Source organism: Lemur catta, chromosome 3 (assembly GCF_020740605.2).
Source record: "Lemur catta isolate mLemCat1 chromosome 3, mLemCat1.pri, whole genome shotgun sequence".
Classification (NCBI taxonomy): Eukaryota; Metazoa; Chordata; class Mammalia; order Primates; family Lemuridae; genus Lemur; species Lemur catta.
In genome coordinates this window covers 43752578-43773973 of record NC_059130.1, presented here as the reverse complement: position 1 = coordinate 43773973, position 21396 = coordinate 43752578, and the positions used below count along the sequence as shown (strand labels likewise).

At 37.6% G+C, this 21396-nt stretch overlaps 1 long non-coding RNA gene across 1 annotated transcript in view; it reads right to left on the bottom strand.

Moving 5' to 3' along the window:
• Window positions 1-1692: 1692 nt before the first annotated feature.
• The window catches only part of LOC123635321, a 40612-nt gene continuing 20908 nt past the window's right edge, over window positions 1693-21396 (bottom strand). Inside the window, exons 2-3 of the long non-coding RNA XR_006734096.1 lie at window positions 8106-8224; window positions 1693-1838 (exon numbers count right to left, since the gene is read on the bottom strand). This is a non-coding gene — a long non-coding RNA (uncharacterized LOC123635321). The remainder of the gene's footprint in view (window positions 1839-8105; window positions 8225-21396) is intronic.

Here is a 21396-nt window from a genome sequence, read left to right as displayed (position 1 = left end):
TAACCAAAAAGAATAATGACTGTGGACTAGCCCTATTGGACATTAACATGGCTACAGTAATTAAAATCACATGGAATGAATGGACAGATAAATGGAACAAAATATTATCCAGAAATAACCCCCTAAACACACAATATTTTAGAAAGTGAATCATTGGTTTTAACTTACAGTGATGAAAATATGTAATATTCCTTAAATGGTATTGGGACACATGGTGAGCCATCTGGAATTTTTAAAATAATCTTATTCCTACTTCATTCCTTCCTCTAAATAAATCCCAGATGGTCAAAAGTTCAAATGCTAAAAATGAAACTACAATAATAAATAAAATTAGATGAAGTAATATAAAAAAATTTCTTTACAATCATGGGATGGGGGAGATCTTTCTAAGTAAAAGTTGAAAGCAGCCATAAAGAAAAGATTGATAGCTATGGAAAAATGAAACATTTTTGCAAGGCAAATCCACTGTAAACAAAGTCAAAAGCCAAATTGGGATGAAATGTTTATACTTGTCACAGAAAAATGGTGAATTCTCATTCTCTAAAGAATCTTTACAAATCCATAAGAAAAAACAAATGTCCAGTAGAAAAATGGACAAAGAACATGAAAAAATTTTGTGTCCTAAAAGTGCATTTTTCACAAATTCATCTAAAAAATGATGCAAATTAAAATGAAATGTTTCTGTTCATCAAGTAGACAAAGATCAAAACTTTTATACTGCACAATTCTGTCAAAGTTGCAGGAAGTGAGCACTTATATTACTGGTGAGACCATAAATTGTTACTAACTCTAAGAAGGAATTTGGTAACATTCAACAAAAGGAGAAATGCATATTCTTTTGACTCAGTAATCTTCTCTCAAGAGAATGTATCCTCATACACACACACACACACACACACACACGTGTGAAACAATGTGTATATGTAGTCATTGCATCACTGTACACTCTTAGCATGGGGCTTTTATCCTCATTTGTGTTTTCTGATTACCTTCAGCATTTCAACAGTGCTATATCAAGGAACAAGCAAAAAAGTAAAGAACAAAAGGTGTGTTTTCCAACTGTATCAGCCCAGTTTTACAAAGCTGTCTTCAAACTGCCAGTGACTTATCTTATAGTCCCAATGACCAGAATTGTCACAAGATCACCATTAGTTCAAGAGATGGTTGGAAATATTATTTCAGTGGGTGAGAAGGGGACAATGATATTGGATTGACAGCTAGGAGTATGTTACAATTGTTAACACTTAAAATTTGAGAGTTTCCACATAAATATCTGGGAATCCAATTATTCATGAAAAAAAGGAAGATTGACTTACATTGAACCTGCATTTCGGCATGGTAACGACTTGTGGATGGAGCCTGTACCCCCTGTTCACCACACTGCCCATCACCACCGGTTACATTCTGCCTCACACCTGAGATCACTTGGTTACCCACCTGGGCCTTGCCATTTTGGTTAATCTGCCATGTTTTCCAAAGCATCAAATTCTGTTTGAAAGTTCATTTGTGACTTTCAAAAACATGATATCAGTAGAGCCATTTAATTTTCAGGTGTTTTTACCTAATTTCTCCACTTCCTTTGTGTTTTGTGTGTGTGGTAATATTGTATTCATGAAATAAGTTTCAGCAGCTGGAAGAAAGATTCAAATATAAATATGGCTTAAACAACTAACTATACGGTTTAAACAAGATATTAATTTATTTCTCTCTCATGCAACAGTCCAAATATAAGTAGACTAGAGCCAGCTCTTTTTCTGTGCCAGCATTCTCATCACACAGTGTTCCACATCAGGTCCAAAACGTTTGCTCCAGCTCCTGCAACCACTTCTACGTTCCAGCTGATTAGAAAGAAAAAAATATCAAGAGGTCACACTCATTCCTTTAAAGAGAAAATATCACTTATGCTAAATGATTGCTGACCCAGAACATAGACATACTGTCATACCCAGCTGCCAAGAAGTCTTAAAAATCTAGTCATTAGCTGGGTGGTTGGCTCAACCTCAGCAGTTTTAGTAAGAACACTAAAGAAAAAGAAACAATCTGGCATAAGTGGGAATTAATACTTGCTAGCATAAAAAAATTTCATTCATTTATTTGCAACCTCATCTAATTCTAAAAGAAATTGCATTGGAATACAAAATTAAACAGACAGAAAGGCACACTAACTAAGGACACCCTCACAATGCAAATTTTTGTTACAAGTATTATTCTTAAATTTTTAAGCCCGTGTTTCACTGGCCAATAAGAGTATCTTAAGCTCTGCTAACTGTAGATTGTATTATGGAAATGATTATTGTGAATTTCCTAGTCACTATTTTAACTGAAGCAGAGAAAAAACATAAAATATTGGTTTAAGAGTAAGATAAGCACAGGAGATACTGCTATTTGAGACAAAAAAAGATGAACCTAGAGGACATAACACTAACTGAAATAAGCCAGACAAAGAAAGAAAAATACTGCATGATCTCACTTATATATGGAATCTGAAAAAAGTTGAATTCATAGGAACAGAAAGCAGACTGGTGGGTACTAGGGGCAGGGGAGGGAGAAATTTGGAGATGTAGGTAAAAAAGTACAAATTTGCAGTTATATAAGGTGAATAAATCTAGAGATCTAATACACAGTATGAGAAATATAGTCAATAATATTGTATTGTATATTGGAAATTTTCTAAGAGAGTAGATTTTAGGAAATTCTTACCTAAAAGAACACTTAAAACACAAACAGTAACTGTGAGACAATAGATATGTTAATTTGCTTGCCTGCAGTATTCATTTCACTGGGTGTATTTATATCAAAACATCATGTTGCATAAACAGAAACTTTTCAAAAGAAGACAGACTAATGGCCAAGAAACATAGGAAAAAATGCTTAACATCTCTAAACATCAGAGAAATGCAAATCTAAACCACAATGAGATATCACTCTCCAGTGAGAACCCGTTTATCAAAAAGTCCCAAAACAACAAATGTTGCCATTGCTGTGGATATGGAGAGATAGGAACACTCATACACTGCTGGTGGGACTGCAAACTAGTACAACCTCTATGGAAAGTAGTAAGGAGGTACCTCAAAGAACTAAAAGTAGAACTATCATTTTATCCAGCAATCCTACTACTGGGCATCTACCCAAAGGAAAAAAAGATATTCTATAAAAAAGACATCTGCACCCAAATGTTTATAGCAGCACAATTCACAATTGCAAAGATGTGGAAACAACCCAGGTGCCCATCAATACATGAGTGAATTAACAAAATGTAGTATATGTATACCACAGAGTACTACTCAGCCATAAAAAAAAAATGATGAACTACATATTGTATTATGCTGGAGCCCATTCTTCTAAGTTAACTGTCACAAGAATGGAAAAACAAATACCATATATACTCACCATTAAATTGGTACTAATTGATCAACACTAATGTGCACATATAGGAAGTAACATTCATCAGGTCTTGGGCAGGTGGGAGGGAGGTAGAAGGGATGGGTAAATCCACACCTAAGGGATGTAGTTCATGCTGTCTAGGGGATGGGCATGCTTGCAGCTCTGATTCGGGTAGTGCAAAGGTAATTAATATAACCAAAGTGTTTGTACACCCTAATACTCTGAATTAAAAAAAAACTAATTAAAAAATCATGTTGTATGCCTTAAATATATACAACAGGAAAATAAATTTTATATTCTTATTACACTGTAAAAAAAATAGATAAGCTTGCATTCAATCCTAGAATTAACACCTACTGGCCATGTGACCTTTGCCAAATTACTTAATCTCTATTAACTTTGGTTTTATCAAGTGTAAAACAAGGATAATATGATCAGCTTCACAAAATGGCTGTGCATATTAATTGAAATAAAGCACCCATGAAAGTGTCTAGCATATAGGAGCGGTTCAATCCTTTGTAGCATTTTGTTTTTACCCAGTTCTAATATTTCAAATCACTTTAAATTCCTGCTTCTAGCAATGATTGGCTTATTAGTTTTAGGCCTGGCTCTTGCTAAAAACAATTTAAAAAGTCGGGGGGTGGGGGAGATTTTAAAAACTTCTGAAGACATTAGGAGAACTTTTATAAAGGCAGTAATCCAGAACAAAATAGAGAATCCAAAAGAAATAGGCCTGATATCTAGAGATTATTTTACATTTTAAGTTTTACCAATTCTAAATGCAAAAATGGTAGTTGAGAGGCTGAGAAACTATGCAGAAATTTTAGCTGTCTCACTGAGCTAAAGAAACAAAACTTGGGGTGGACTAACATTGAGGAGAAACCATAGTAAACACTCCCAGGCATTCAGCTGGGATTTCTGATGGCCCCAACCTAGGAGAAAACTAGAAATAGGCCAGCCCTCATGATGACTGAAGCCTTAAATATCTAATTTCCTAGTTGGCTTAAGGAGATATATCTCTAGCCTAACTGTCTGACAAATGCAAAAATAAATCTTCTTTGAGAGAAGATAAACTGCCCAGAGACTCATATTATCTACACAAAATTTTATACACAATAGCTGACATTTAATTAAAAATAACCAGACATACATAAAGATTTTTTAATTACAAGAAAAAATCAATAGAAATGGAATTCAGGATGTGTAGTTATTAAAGTTATTAGATATGAACTTTAAAATAAATATGATTGCTATATTCAAAATATTAAATTAAATAATGAGAAGGAATGCAGAACTCAATGGATGAAATTAGCAGCAGATTAGAAAGAGTTTAAAAGAGAATTATATATGTCAGAATACAATATTCAACCTCAAGACAAAATGAAGAAATAAAAATGAAAAATATGAAAAGAGCATAAGATAACACAAAACATGATTAAACAGTCTAACACAGGCATTCCAAAAACAGAGAGGGGAAAGAATGAACAGAACGGAAGAACTATTTGAAGAGAAAATCACCAAGAGTTTTCCAAAACTAAAATAAGGCAATAGCAAGAATAAAATACCCAAATTTGAATAAAAGAAAATCAAACTTTCAAAATTTGCAGATAAGTAATTGCATGTTTAAATTTTTGGAAGGAATTAAGAAAAATTATTCTAATTAACAAATGAATTTACCAAGTTTTCTAGATATAACATCAATATATAAAGATCAATTAGATTTCTATACACAAGCAATAAATAATTAGAAAATTGTTTTTAAATACCAAATATAATAGCACCAAAAATCATCAAGTACCCCGAAATAAAACTAAACGAAGATATATAAAACAAATACATGGAAAACCAGAAAATATTGAGAAAATTTTATAAAGACTTAAATACAGGGATATATCGTGGTCATGGATAGAAAGGTTAAATATTGTAACAATTTCAGTTCTCCCCAAATTGATCTATGCAGAATCAATACAATCCCAAACAAAATCTCATCACGTTTTGTGGGGGTCTGTATGAAATTTGACAAGCTGATCATAAATTTTGTGTGAAAATTTAAAGATTTGAGAATAGCTAAGATAATTTAAAGAGGGCACAGAGTCGAAGGACTTATACCACAGGATATCAAGAAACATTATATTAATACATGAAGGCAGTGTGGTAGTGGCACAATGATAGACCAAATGGAGTCAACACATTGATCCACACACAAATTATGATATAGGTGACCCTGCCAAGCAGTAAGAAAAAGGACAAGTTTTCTCTTAATGGTGCAAGGTCAGTTACACAGGTATATACATAATAAAAATATCTTGACCCCTACTTCATGCCATATAATTCGAACTGGACTATAGATCTAACTGCAAAAGGTGAAACAATAAAGCTTCTAGAAGTAAATATAGGAGAATAGACAGGGAAAGATTTCCTAACAGGACACCAAAATTCACTAACTATAAATGAAAAGATGAGGTATTAGACTACATTAAAATTAGGGACTTCTGTGCATCAAAAAAAAAAAAAAAACAAATGGGCAAGTTTAACCACGGGATGGAGAAGATATTTGTAAGGCATGTAACATTAGAAAAGATTGGTATCCAGAATTTACAAATGCCTACAAATAAATAAGGAAGAGGTAACTCAGTATAAAAACTGGCAAGAGACTTACTTGAATAAGCATTTCACAAAAGAAGGTATCCAAATGACCAATAAATACACAAAACTCTTACTAATCAACACAAAATGCAAATTAAACCACAATGTGATACTACCACCAAACCCATGAGAATGACTGAAAGGAAAAAGATTAATAGCGTTAAATATTGGAGAGGACATAGAGCATAGAAATGTTCATGCACTGTTGGTGGGAGTAAAAATTGGTACAATCACCTTGGAAAACTGTTTGCCAGTAACCGTTAAGGTTGACATAAGCATATCCATTACCCAGTAAATCCATTCCTAGTTATATAGCAAACAGCAATTATACAAATACATGCCAAACTTCACGTACAAGAATGCCCATAACATCATTATTCATAATAGCCCTAAACTAGAAACAACACAAATGTCCATATCAGCAGAATGGATTAAAAAAACAAAAACAAAAACGCTGCATTCATAAGGTGGGCTGTCATACAATATGGTTCAGCAAAATCTTTCTGTTAAAGACTCAATAGTACCAAAAAAAAAAAAAAAAAAAGACTCAACAGTAAATATTTTAGACTTTGATTGCCATATGGTCTCTGTTGCAACTACTCAACTCTGCCGGGTAGACTGAAAACAGTCATAGATAATATGTAAACATGAGTCAATGTACATGGCTGTGTTTCAAGAAAACTTTATCTGATAGCCTTTGCCATGTACAATGGAAATGAATGAACTATTGCTACATGAAAAAACATGGATGACTCTCACAATGCAATGTGAAGCAAAAGAAAGCAGACACAAAAGAAAGTATTGTGAAAGGTGGAGGAGATTGAGAGGGGCTTGGGGGTGCCACTAATAGTCTTTTAAAAACCTGGGTGATAGCTTTAATGTGTTCACTTTGTGGTCATTCATTGAGCAGTCCAATATGATTTATGTATGTTTATACACATACATGTATTATAATAAACAACTTTATGAAAAAATAATTGTTTGAAATCAGTAAAAGATGACTTAAGGATAATCTAGAGATCTTTTGCTTTGGTAAAAAGCAAAGAAGGTAACCAGATAACATCAGAGAATGTATTTTGGGGTAACTTTAATTTTACTTTGTGTATAGGATACTTGACAAAAGTGGGTGGCTATTTGTTCCTCACAGATGAAATTGAAGTCATGCTTGGGGGTAAGTATTGAGGTTATAATGAAATCTGTATGCATAGGTATAAATAAATTTACTGTGTCTGAGTCTATTCACATATGAGTTCCATAAGGGTCCCGGATGTGGGGAGGGTAGTAGTGGTAGGTGGGTGATTATGGGGAAAACAACCAAAGGACTAGGCTAAAGGGCATCTTTTTTCTCTTTCTATTCTATTTCTCTCATTCTCTCTCCCTGTGTCACTCTCTTCATTTGTCCCTCTCATTGTCTGAGACCTAACTATCATCCTAGAGCCCTTAGGAACTACAAAAAGTTGAGGATTCATTCATTCATTCATCCAACAAATATGTTTTCAGAATCGCTTATGTGGCAGCACTATTCTAGCTGTTGAGGATAGAGTAGCAAATAAAGCAAAGTCTCATCCCTCAGTGCATTTACATTTTAGTGGCTAGCAATTGCACAATACATTTGCAGAGGAGGAACTTAAGGGTAATATGATTCTATCAGACTGTTTGGGTCTTAGGGATCTCTCTCTTAGCCTCTGTCCATTGCCCCATTGGGGCCAGAATTACCAACAGGTTAGTTATAAAATAGGCAGTTTTAAGTTCACAGCAAAATTGAGCTGGACGTACAGATATTGCCCATGTACCCTCTGCCCCCACCCATGCACAGCCGCCCCCCATTATCAACATCACCCACCAGAGTGGTACACTTGTTACAATTTATGGACCTACATTGACACATCATTATCTTCCTTCCTTTTTGATTCATTTATCACTCATTGATTCAGCACATATTTGACTGCCTGCTAAATGCCAAGCACTAGAATTCTTTCTCCATCTTTCTCATAATTTTTTTCTTCTTTTTATCCTCCTCTTCTTTCTGCTGCTTCTCCTCTCATTCTTTTCTAAATCTCCCCTTGTTGAAGTACCTGTATCCTTGTGTCAAGTCAGTGGCTGGAAGGAGCAGGGAATGTCTTCTGTTCTTTGAGCTACAGGAGATGGCTCAACAGAACTGTCCAGGTGGAGGTCCTCAGTGGAAGTCCTGGGACTGTGGGCAGAAATAGGATAGCAGGAGATGGGACAATCAGAATCATCAACTATAGTTGAACAACAATAGCCTAGAACTGAAAACCATCCCTTTAAAAGCTCTGTATTTCTGCTTATGATTAGGAAATGGTACTTTGAGATGGCAGTCTGCCATTTTCCTTATTTGCTGGCAAATTAATGAACTCCTCTTTCCTTCTCGAAAGAAAGAAAGAAAGAAAGAAAGAAAGAAAGAAAGAAAGAAAGAAAGAAAGAAAGAAAGAAAGAAAGAAAGAAAGAAAGAAAGAAAGAAAAGGAAAGAAAGAAAGAAGGAAGGAAGGAAAGAAAATAGTAATTTCTCACAGTCAATTATCTGGATATAATGATACTAGCATTTTGGTATATGTATTATCCCAGATGCTTTTAAAGAACATAAGCTATTACATATTTAATTTTAAACTATCATAACCATTTTAAAACTTTTTTTACTTACCTTTATATTGTAAACATCTTTCCATGCCAAGAAATATGGATCCACAACATGTTGATGTGTATACTATTTCATTTTATGATATTCATAATTTTTTGCCATTCCTTATTAATGAACATTTAGGCTTATTTCAACTTTTTTGTAATTATGACCAATATAATATATATATGTTCATGAACATATATTTATGCTATCTAGTGGAATGCTTAGCACATGAAAGGTACTCAGTAAATATTTAGTGAATATTTCCATTTTCCTTTTACTGGAGTCTGCTGGGGATAGAGCAGGGGTGGGGAACCTGCAACCCCAAGGCCACATATGTCCTCCTAGGTCCTTAAGTGCAGCCTTTTGACTGAATCCAAATTTTACAGAACAAATACTTTTATTTTTATTAATACATTTTTATATTAATACATCGTCTTTTTATTTTTATTTTATTTTTTCAAATGAACATATTTAAAATAAGGAAGAATAAAATAAGTATCAATGAAATAATCCTCTCAGATTAACTGGCACAATTAGAATATTCATAAGTCATAGGGCAAAATTGATGGCTGCTTTGCTCATGATTTACTTCTAACTTCCCACATCTGACTGGCGCCACTACCTCACAAGGCTGGTTGGTGAGAGTTTATGGGGGTGGAATATGCCAGTTTGTTATCAGCTTTTTGTTCTGTTTGAAGTGGGATTTGTGAATAGTTGCACAGCTCTACAGTATTTTTTAATTCTGTCTGCTTACCAGCCCATCATGTCAAAGAACACCAAGAGAACATTGATGGAAGAAAACAGATTTTTTAATGAGGATTGGGAATTGCAATATGCTCTTATTTCTGCTAAAGATAAGATGATTTGTTTGCTTTGTGATACTGCAATATCAACATTAAAGAAATTCAGTACTCATCAGCATTATAACACTCCGAAGGACCACAATTATTTTAAATTAGAGGGAGAGGCGTGAAAGTTCATATTGCAGAAATAAAAGGATGAAAAGCAAAAGCAAAGACAATTCTTTCAAGCAGCAATAAGACCTGGAAATAATACCACTGAAGCAACTTACAAAGTAGCTTATATACTTGGCAGGGCAGGGGAGGGAAGCCATTCAGTGATGTAGAAATTGTGAAAGAATGCATTAATGAAGTAGCATGCTTAAACCCTAATAACATTGCAAAGTACAAAAAACTGCCTCTTTCAAGGAGAAACAGAACTGATCAGCAGCATGAATTAGCCTTCCACTTAACAGAACAACTTCATGCAATATTTCAAAAGGAAAATATATGGCCGGGCATGGTGGCTTACGCCTATAGCCCTAGCACTCTGGGAGGTGGAGGCAGGAGGATCACTTGAGCGCAGGAGTTCAAGACCAGCCTGAGCAAGAGCAAGATCCCGACTCTACAAAAAAAGAAAAAATTAGCCAGTGGTAGTGGTGCATGCCTGTAGTCCCAGCCACTCAGGAGGCTGAGGCAGGAAGATGGCTTAAGCCCAGGAATTTGAGGTTGCAGTGAGCTATGATGATGCCACCACACTCTAGCTGGGACGACAGAGCGAGAATCCATCTCCAGAAAAATAAAAAATAATAAAAAAATTTAGAGAAAGGAAAATATATATTATATATTATTCAATTTCTTTGGGTGAATCAAGTGATACTACTAACTTGGTGCAGGTTTCATACTTCATTCAGGTCATAACAGAAGATTTTCTTTGCTATGAAGTGTTACTCACTTTGGGCACTCTTGTGAACAGAACACAGCAATCTTCAACGACTCTCAAGATAAATGTTATGAATTTGGACTGAATTTGGTAAATTTAGTGAGTATATGCACAGATGATGCACCTTCCATGACCGGAAAACATGAATATTTTGTTGCACAGATAAAAAGAATATTAATAGATACTTAGGCTCTCATTTCTTTTCATTAAATCTTGCAAAAATCTCTGTGCTAAAGCTACTATTTAAGTGACACTTTGCAACAAGTTATAAGTATTGTTAACTATATTCGTGCAAATGCAACATGGTATTGTCAGTTTTCTAACATGCTAAAGTTGAAGGATTAGGTATTCAGTGTGAATTTGCCATATCATTTTAAAGTGCGTTGGCTATCACAGGCACAGGTGTTAGCTAAAATTTTATCTCTGTCAGAACATATAGTTAAATTTTATGAAGAACACAGTCAGCAATGTGAATTATTGAAAGATTTGTACAGGAAATGTAGCATTTCTGTGTGATATCATGTCAAATCAAAACGACTTGAATATTTCTTTGCAAGGCAAAAGTAAGTCTATATATGATATGTGGCAAAAAAAAATCCAAGCATTTTGAAAAAAGCTATCTGTTTTTTCAAAACACTTCTTCTTCAAGAGGAAATTCCAGATGAACATTTTTCCCAGTTAGCAAAGGTCATTGATGAGCAGGATGATATATGAGAATCATTTGAAGAATAGGCAGCTGTTATAGACCTATTAATTGGAGAATACAATGAAAAGGTCACTAACTTTGAGAATCATGACATCACACTCAAATTAACATGTCAGCCTCACCTAGTTGATATTACCAAGGCACCTAAAGAACTACACATGGAATTGGTTAAGCTCTCAGTAGATGACATTTTAAAGTCATTGTTTAATGCTAAGAAAGATCCAATTGAAATATGGAAAAATGCAGTAGAATACCCATGCCTTTGGCAACATGCCCAAAAAAATGCTTTCTTGCTTTTCCATGCTTATTGCTGTGAATCTACATTCTCCTACCTAACCCAAATCAAGATGCCCTAAGGGAAGGAGCAAGATGGCGGAGTGGAGGTGACCTCCTGGATTTGTGCTCCCGGAGAGGAAGGCGTGGATCTCCACCTGCCACAACGCTGGAGGATTGCTCCTCCACAGGAAGGGTGAGGTGAACCCACGGAGAATCACCGTCGGACACAGGGAACAGGAAAAAACAGAGGCGAGTGGGAAATCAGACCGAGATAACTTGGAGAGTGCGGGACGGAAAACAGACAGCGGAGTGCGGGACGGCCGTACCTGCCTCACCAGAGAGTGGGGCGGGTTCAGCCCCACAGCAGAGCGGCTTGATCTCCCCACTGACCCCCACATCCACTCGGTCAAGGATCTGACTGAAATCGGTGCAGAATCACCGCGGGAGACCTGGAGCTCCGAGGACAGGTGACATAGGCGGGCGAGAGCTTGGACTCTGGCGGGTCTCCGTGGTGCCCTATCTCTTAAAGGGACAGACGCGGGCCTGCGCCGAGGAGAGGGGCCGCGAGCGTGAAATATTAAAGCGGGACTTTTTTGCTCTTTTCTCCCCCTACGGCGGCTTTCCGGCCGGGGAGCCGCTGTGGGCCCTGGCGCCTGCCGAGCTCTGAAAGCTCTCCCCGGGCGCCTGCAACCGGCAGACGCGCAGTCGCCATCTCGGTTCCCACAGCTAAGCGGAAAGGACCTTGGACTCTGGCGGGTCTCCGCGGTGCCGGTGCCCTATCTCTTAAAGGGACAGACGCGGACCTGCACCGAGGCGAGGGGCTGCGAGCGAGAAATATTAAAGCGAGATTTTTTTTTTTAATCTCTCTCTTTCTTTCTTTCTTTCTCTTTTCTTTCTTGTTTTCTCTTTATTCTCCTTGTTATTCATATTGTTTCTCTCTCTCTCTTTTTTTTTTTTTTTCTTTTTTTCCTTTCCGGTGGCCCTCCAGCCCAGGAGCTACTGTATACTCCTGAGTGCTCCAGACCCCCAGCTCTGGTTCCTATTGGACCCTGAATATTGCCCCCCAGTACCAGTGATCTGCGGGTGGGCAGCAGCAATTGTGCGGGCCAAGGTCTAACTGCTGCAGAGCCATAGGGTGCCAGGCAGCTCCCCAGGAGGCGCCATCCCCTGATCCATAGACCCTCTCCAGGTCCCCTTCCCAGGTGTGAACACTGAGTGCTTCCCCAGACGCAAGAGTGTGGAGCCCGGACCTTGGGAACACTGGGACAGTGTAGACCCTTGCCCGTGGGAGCTGCAGCAGCTGGGGCACTGAGGGAGTGAGGGCACTGCCTCCTCTGCCTAGCCAGTGTCTTTCCTGCAGAAAGAGACAGAAACCACACATCCAGAGGAAGAACCAAAAGTCAGGGGGGGAAGAAGAAAAAAAAAAAGAAGAAGAAAGAAGGGAAAGAAAAAGAGAGGGAGAAGAGGCTTTCTGCTTACAAATAGTGTGAATCCTGCCTACTAACTGAAAGTCCACAACACAGTGATTTAACTTGCCAAACTGGTCTTAGGTCAAGCCAACCCTCTGGGGGTGGACCCATCAGAAGCAGTCCCCCAACTGAGATAGAAAACAAACTCTAAACAGCACACAACAGTCTCCCCCTATAGACAAAGGAAGCAACATACCTAGACTATTTCACAGCCCAAGAACAGAATGCAAGACGTGCTGTTAACTAGACTAAAGCTGTGAGAAAAGATCTAACGATAGAGCCAGATGGGAAGGGCTCAGCGGAAAAATATGGGGAGCACAAAAAACCAAATGGAAACCTCGCCCCCAAAGAGAAATACCAACTCTCCTCCAATTGGCACAAGCCAGTTTCAGAATACCAACATGTTGCCAGAAGAATTTCAGTCTTGGGTTATAAATAAGCTGAATGATATACAAGAAAAAATTGATATCCAACGCAAAGAAACCGCAAAAAAATTCCAGGATTTGGAAGAAAAATTCACTAAAGAAATAGACATATTGAAGAAAAACCAAACTGAACTCCTAGAAATGAGGGATTTATTCAGGGAGCTACAAAACACAGTGGAAAGTTTCAAGAACAGGGTAGATCAAATAGAAGACAGAATCTCAGAGATCGAAGATAACTCTTTCCAATTAAATAAGACAGTCACAGAGATAGAGCAAAGAAATAAGAAAAAAGATCAGAGTCTTCAAGAAATGTGGGATTATGTGAAGAAACCTAACGTGAGAGTTATAGGCATCCCTGAAGGTGAAGAAGATAATAAGCAAGGGCTGGATAAACTATTTGAAGACATAATAGAAGAAAATTTCCCAGGCCTTGCTAAAACTTTAGATATACAGGTTCAAGAAGCTCAAAGAACCCCTGGTAGATTCATAGCAAATAGGAAAACACCACGCCACGTAGTCGTCAGACTGACCAAAATATCCACTAAAGAGACCCTTCTTCGAGCTGTAAGGAGAAAGAAACAAGTAACATACAAAGGGAGACCCATTAGAATTACGCCAGATTTCTCAACTGAAACTTTACAAGCAAGAAGAAGTTGGGGCCCCATTCTCACTCTTCCAAAACAGAATAATGCCCAGCCTAGAATCTTGTACCCAGCTAAGCTAAGCTTTCTATATGAAGGAGAAATTAAGACATTCTCAGATAAACAAGGACTGAGGGAATTCACCAAGACAAGACCACCCCTCCAAGAAGTACTCAAAAGACAGTTACACACGGATCATCACAACAAAGACCCACAAATGTAAAACCACCCAAGAACTAAAGATCAAATTCTAGCCACCACAATGGCTCAAGAGAGAAAACATAGAAAAGAAGTTCTACCCAATAAGATAAACAGAAATCTGTCCCAATTATCAGTTCTCTCACTAAATGTCAATGGCCTGAATTCCCGACTCAAGAGACATCGACTGGGCCAATGGATAAAAAAACACAAACCAAGCATCTGCTGCCTTCAGGAAACACACTTAACTGGCAAAGATGCATTTAGACTGAAAATAAAAGGATGGAACTTGATATTTCAAGCAAATGGTAGCCAAAAGAAAGCTGGTGTGGCAGTTTTAGTTTCCAATAACTTAGTCTTTAAACCAACAGAAGTAATAAAAGACAAAGACGGTTACTACATACTGGTGAAAGGCACAATTCAACAAGAAGACATAACCATACTTAATATATATACACCCAATCTAGGTGCACCCAGATTCATAAAGCAAATCCTACTCGATCTAAACCAAATGATAGACAACAACACTTTAATAGTTGGAGACTTTAACACCCCACTGACAGCACAGGACAGATCCTCCAAGCAGAAAATAAGCAAAGACATAGTAGACTTAAACAGAATGCTAGAACAAATGGGCCTGACTGACATCTACAGGACATTCTACCCGAAATCCACTGAATATACATTCTTCTCATCGGCTCACGGAACATTCTCTAAGATTGACCATATCCTAGGCCATAAAGCAAGTCTAAAAAAAAAATTAAAAGAATAGAAATCATACCCTGCATCTTCTCAGATCACAATGGAATAAAAGTAATAATGAACCCTAACAGGAACTCTCATTCCTACTCAAAGTCATGGAAGCTAAACAACTTTCTTCTGAATAACAATTTTGTAAAGGAAGAAATTAAGTCAGAAATCAAAACATTCTTTGAATTAAATGACAAAGGTGACACAACTTATCAAAATCTATGGGATGCAGCTAAAGCAGTCCTGAGAGGAAAATTCATTTCCATAAATGCCTATTTCAAAAAGACAGACAACTTACAAATAGACAACTTAATGAATAGACTCAAAGAGCTGGAGAAAGAAGAACAGACTGACCCCAAACCCAGCAGAAGGCGAGAAATTGTTAAGATCAAATCAGAATTAAATGAAAAAGACAACAAAAATACTATAAGGGAAATTAATAAAACAAAAAGTTGATTCTTTGAAAAGATAAATAAAATAGACACACCACTGGCTAGACTAACCAAGAGCAGAAAAGAAAAATCTTTAATAACTTCCATCAGGAACATAAAAGGAGAAATCACAACCGAAGCCACAGAGATCCATGACATTATCCATGAATATTACAAAAATCTTTATGCACACAAATTGGAAAATGAGGAGGAAATGGACAAATTTTTAGAAACACACAGCCTTTCCACGCTCAATCAGGAAGAAATAGAATTCCTGAATAGACCAATATCAAGAACTGAAATTGAAACAGCAATAAAAAACCTTCCCAAAAAGAAAAGCCCTGGTCCAGATGGGTTCACACCTGAATTTTACCATACATACAAAGATGAACTGGTGCCCATCCTACATAAACTATTCTTCAATATCGAGAAGGATGGAATTCTCCCCAACACATTCTACCAAGCCAATATGACATTGATACCAAAACTAGGAAAGGATGCAACAAAAAAAGAAAACTACAGACCAATTTCTCTCATGAATGTAGATGCAAAAATTCTCAATAAAATCCTAGCAAATCGTATCCAAGTGCTGATTAAAAAGATAATTCATCACGACCAAGTAGGCTTCATCCCAGAGATGCAGGGGTGGTTCAACATACGAAAATCTATAAATGTAATTAACCACATAAATAGAAGCAAAAATAAAGACCATATGATCCTCTCAATAGATGCAGAAAAAGCATTTGACAAAATTCAACACCCTTTTATGATACAAACACTTAACAACATAGGCATAAATGGGACCTACCTAAAAATAATACAAGCCATATATGACAAACCCACAGCCAACATCATACTGAATGGGGAAAAATTGAAAGCATTCCCACTCAGAACTGGAACCAGACAAGGCTGCCCACTGTCCCCATTACTTTTCAACATAGTATTGAAAGTCCTTGTGAGAGCTATCAGACAAGAGAGCAGAATCAAAGGTGTCCAAATAGGGACAGAAGAGATCAAACTCTCACTCTTCGCTGATGATATGATGTTGTATCTGGAAAACCCCAAGGACTCAACCAAGAGACTCCTGGAATTAATTAACGAATTCAGTAATGTCTCAGGTTACAAAGTCAATACACACAAATCAGAGGCATTCATATATGCCAATACCATTCAATCAGAGAACCAAATTAAGGACTCAATACCTTTCAAAATAGCAACAAAGAAAATAAAATATCTAGGAATATATTTAACTAAAGAGGTAAAGGACCTCTATAAAGAGAACTATTAAATGCTAAGGAAGGAAATTGCAGGACACATAAATAAGTGGAAATCCATACCATGCTCATGGATTGGAAGAATTAACATCGTTAAAATGTCTATACTACCCAAAGTAATCTATAGATTCAATGCAATTCCTATTAAATTTCCAACATCATTTTTCACAGATTTAGAAAAAATAATTATACACTTTGTATGGAAACAGAGAAGACCCCGTATAGCAAAAGCAATCTTAAGCAATAAAAACAAAATGGGAGGTATTGATTTGCCAGACTTCAAACTATACTACAAAGCTGTGGTGCTTAAAACTGCTTGGTATTGGCACAAGGGCAGGGACACAGACCAGTGGAACAGAACAGAAAACCCAAATATAAAACCATCCTCATATAACCATCTAATCTTTGACAAAATAGACAAAAACATACTCTAGGGACAAGAGTCCCTATTCAATAAATGGTGCTGGGAAAACTGGATAGCCACATGTAGAAGACTGAAACAGGACCCACAGATTTCACCTCTCACAAAAATCAAATCACGGTGGATAACAGATTTAAACCTTAAATGGGAAACGATTAGAATTCTAGAAGAAAATGTAGGAAAGACTCTCACAGACATTGGTCTAGGCAAAGAATTTATGAAGAAAACCCCTAAGGCAATCGCAGCAACAACAAAAATAAACGAATGGGACCTGATTAAATTAAAAAGCTTCTGCACAGCCAAAGAAACAGTCACGAAAATAAACAGACAGCCTACAGAATGGGAAAAAATTTTCGCATACTACACATCAGATAAAAGACTGATAACAAGAATCTATTTAGAACTCAGGAAAATCAGCAAGAAAAAATCAAAGAATCCTATCATAAAATGGGCAAAGGACATGAATAGAAATTTTTCAAAAGAAGACATAAGAATGGCCAAAAAACGTATCAAAAAATGCTCAACATCCCTAATCATCAGGGAAATGCAAATCAAAACCACAATGAGATACCACTTAACTCCGGTGAGAATGGCCTTTATCAAAAAATCCCAAAACAACACGTGTTGGCGTGGATGCGGAGAGACAGGAACACTCATACACTGCTGGTGGGAATGCAAACTAGTGCAACCCCTATGGAAAGCAATATGGAGATACCTTAAACAGATTCAAGTAGACCTACCATTTGATCCAGCAATTCCATTATTGGGCATATACACAGAAGAACAAAAGTCATTCTTTAACAAAGACACCTGTACCCGAATGTTTATAGCAGCACAATTCACAATCGCAAAGATGTGGAAACAACCCAAGTGCCTATCAATCCACGAATGGATTAGTAAACTGTGGTATATGTATACCATGGAGTACTACTCAGCTATAAGAAATAACGATGATACGACATCTCTTTGGTTCTCCTGGAGAGAGCTGGAACCCATTATACTAAGTGAAGTATCCAAAGAATGGAAAAACAAGCATCACATGTACTCACCAGAAAACTGGTTTCCCTGATCATCACCTAAATGTACATCGGGGAAGGATACCAATTGGATATCAGACTGGGATGGGGGGGTGGGGGGAGGGGATGGGTGTATGCCTACGTGATGAGTGCTTTGCTCACCGTCTGGGGAATGGTCATGCTTGAAGGTGCAGACCCGGGGAGGTGGGGGGGGAGGGGATAGAGGTATGACTACATGATGAGTGCCAGGCGCACTGTCTGGAGAATGAGAACGGACGCGCTTGGAACTCTGACTCGGGGGGATGGGCGGGACATGGACAATGTATATGACCTGAACTTATGTACCCCCATGATGAGCTGAAATAAAAAAAAAAAAAAAAGATGCCTTAAGGTCACAAATGACTGATACTCATCTGGAGGATCAACTGAAACTGCAGACCCCTATGCTGCAACCAAATAGTCAAATGCCTTCCAACAAAAAGCAGACAAAATAAAGTCATTAAAAGGTTAGTTAGCTTTAAAATTAACCAGTAGTTTTCATTTTTTTAATTATTAAGTACATAATAGTTAGATTTTTACAAAATAATGTACACTTTTAAGTATATCTAGTTGAAGTTTCTTGAATGTGGCCTTATTTGATTATGGCTAAATTAATGCAGCCTTCCAACATAAAAAAGTTCCCCACCACTGAAATAGAAGATAAAACTTGCTGTATGCTATTAATAAAGGTAACAAAATGACAGGAAAGTAAATGGAGGGGAGATGGAGAAGGGGGGGGGACACTGTAAAAGGTAGTAGGCTATTTAGCATTAGAGCTTTTTGGACTCTAAAGGAGAGATGCCTTGAACTAAGGTCTCTTCTACTGTTACAGCTATCGAACGAGTGCTTCGAGACGAAGACCCTGTGATCAAGGAGTTGGCAGAAAGAACCCACAACATTATCAAGGAAGTATCGCATACAATAACCTCCTCAGCTGTTAAACAAAATCTCCAAAGATTTTTTAAGCTCTTCTACATCAAAAAATTGAAGCCTCTTTATAACTTGCCCTCCAAAAACCAGATAGAAAATGCTATGGAGAGTAAAGATATCAAGAATGATAAAGAGTGCCTCACAGAAGAGAATGATGGCAACATTTTAGCAAAGAATGAAAAGTTCAATAATTCCTTGGAGCAGGAGCAGTCCTTAGAAGGGAAATGATTTTTCTTTCACTCTTGATAACTTGAATCTATTTGTAGATGCTTTCCTGAAGGACTCTTGAAGCTTTTACGGTTTCTTCTTAATTCCCTATTCAAATATAAAAGTCTGAGAAATCTGGTGCTTCTTTATGTCTGAAAATGATCAGAAGCCCTACCTTATCAAACCCACTAAGACAATAGACAAAATATATAAACAAAGCGTTTAATGAGAGGCTCTTGGAAGTTGATTCAGTCTTTCTAACTGCCAGACACTGTGTTAGGCAGTAGGGACATTGGATGATAAAGACAAAGTTTCTGTCCTCAGGATGGCCGCAGTCTAGTGACACACAATGTGGTCATTTCTATACTGCTGAAAGGAATACTACCTGGGGAAGTATTTACAAGGGAGGACCTGGAACATGAAGGGGAAGGAGAAATGGGGGAGGGAAACGTACTCCAGGTGAAGACATTGAGGCAATAAGAAGGTAGGTAAAAGCTGAGGAGATTGTGGATGCAATTGTGAATAGGAAAGAAAAATGGGGAAAGCTGAGACTGGAGGGAAGATTATGCTCTGCTAATGGGTTTAAACTTTTTACAATGAAGATTGGATAGTCCATCATAGTCAGTGTTCCCCATAGCCATCAGGATCCAGTCAAACACTTTGTCCTGGATTATGAAACCTTTTCAATGATCTTGCTTGACTTAAGGCTCCGGGCTCATCTTTCGCTCCTCCTACCTTACCCTTCACCCACTCCTATATACACATCGGAGCCTAAACCACTCCAGCCACAGTAAACTACTTGTAGTTAGATGAAAGCACTTTTTTCTCTGTTGATTTAAGTGTGATGGCTTTGTAATGTGTCAACTTGCAGTTCACATGTGTTTTTATTTCTCTGCTGGGTCACCTCTCTTCCGCTAAATCCTCCTCCAGCTTCTCTGACTTCTGGGGCAGGTAAGTTTAATTCTGTTGACAAAGGACACCAGCGTCTCCTGCAGGGTAGTTAAGAATCTTGAGATGGGGAGATTATTCTGGATTATCTAAGTGGGCCCAATGTAATCATAAGGGTCATTATAAGAGTAAGGTGGGAGGTCAGAGAGAAAAGAGATTTTTGAAAATGCCATACTGCTGGCTTTGAAGATGGGGATAGGGGCCATAAGCCAAGGAATGCAAGGAATGCAGCTCTAGAAGCTGAAAAAGGCAAGGAAATGGACTCTGTACTAGAATTTCCATAGTGAGCAAGAGGCTACCAATATCTTGATTTTGGCCCAGGGAAACTCATTTTGGAATCTGACATCAAGAATTGCAAGATAATAAATTTACATTGTTTTAAGGTCCTAAGTTTGTGGTAATTCATTAGAGCAGCAGTAGGAAATTAACACACCTAGATTAATGCAAAACAAAGGAAATCAATCAATCAATCAGTTAGACATAGCAATCAGTATAATGGACCTTATACAAATTTTGAGATTTCCATAAAAGGTTTGATATTTATATATTTTCATTAGACATGGTCTTCAAAGCCCTTCAGGCTACCCCACTACCAGGGATTTTTCTCTGATTCCCAACCTGCTGAGTGAGTAACCTTCATCATGTCCTGGTTCTCTCTCCTCTTTCTACTTTCCACATCTTCTCTTCACCTCACATTTCCCTGATTTCCCCAGGATCTCTGAGTTCTTTTCACTTCATTTGATAAAACACTCAACTCTTCATAGGTTCCAACTCCAACCTGGATACCCAGATCTTCCATATGCCCTGAAGACATAAGGCATCCTTTCAATAGATTCCACCTTCTTCAGGAGATAGTTGTGGTTATGAACAGCACCTTTCCCCTTGGTGCATTTTTTTTAAATTATAATAATCTTGGCAGATTTCCCCATTGTTTATAGGGGAAGATAGAAATAATTAACATGGTCTTTGAGGCCATGCAGAAGCTGACCCTGTATCATTTGCCAACCTCATGGGACACTCCCCTGCCCACTCTCTGTGCTACAGAGGCACAGGCCTTCTCAATTCCCCATGTCTCCCCATGTATTAGGGCATTAACTCCTTACATGTTCTCCCTGTGCCTGAAACACTCTTCCTTCCCCCTCACCCAATCAGTTCCTACCCATTCTTCAAAATCCAACTAAAAAGTTATTTCCACAAGGAGGCCTCTCTGACCCTCTATGTATCTTTATAGCACTTACCACAATAACTAAGATAATTAAGTATAGAACA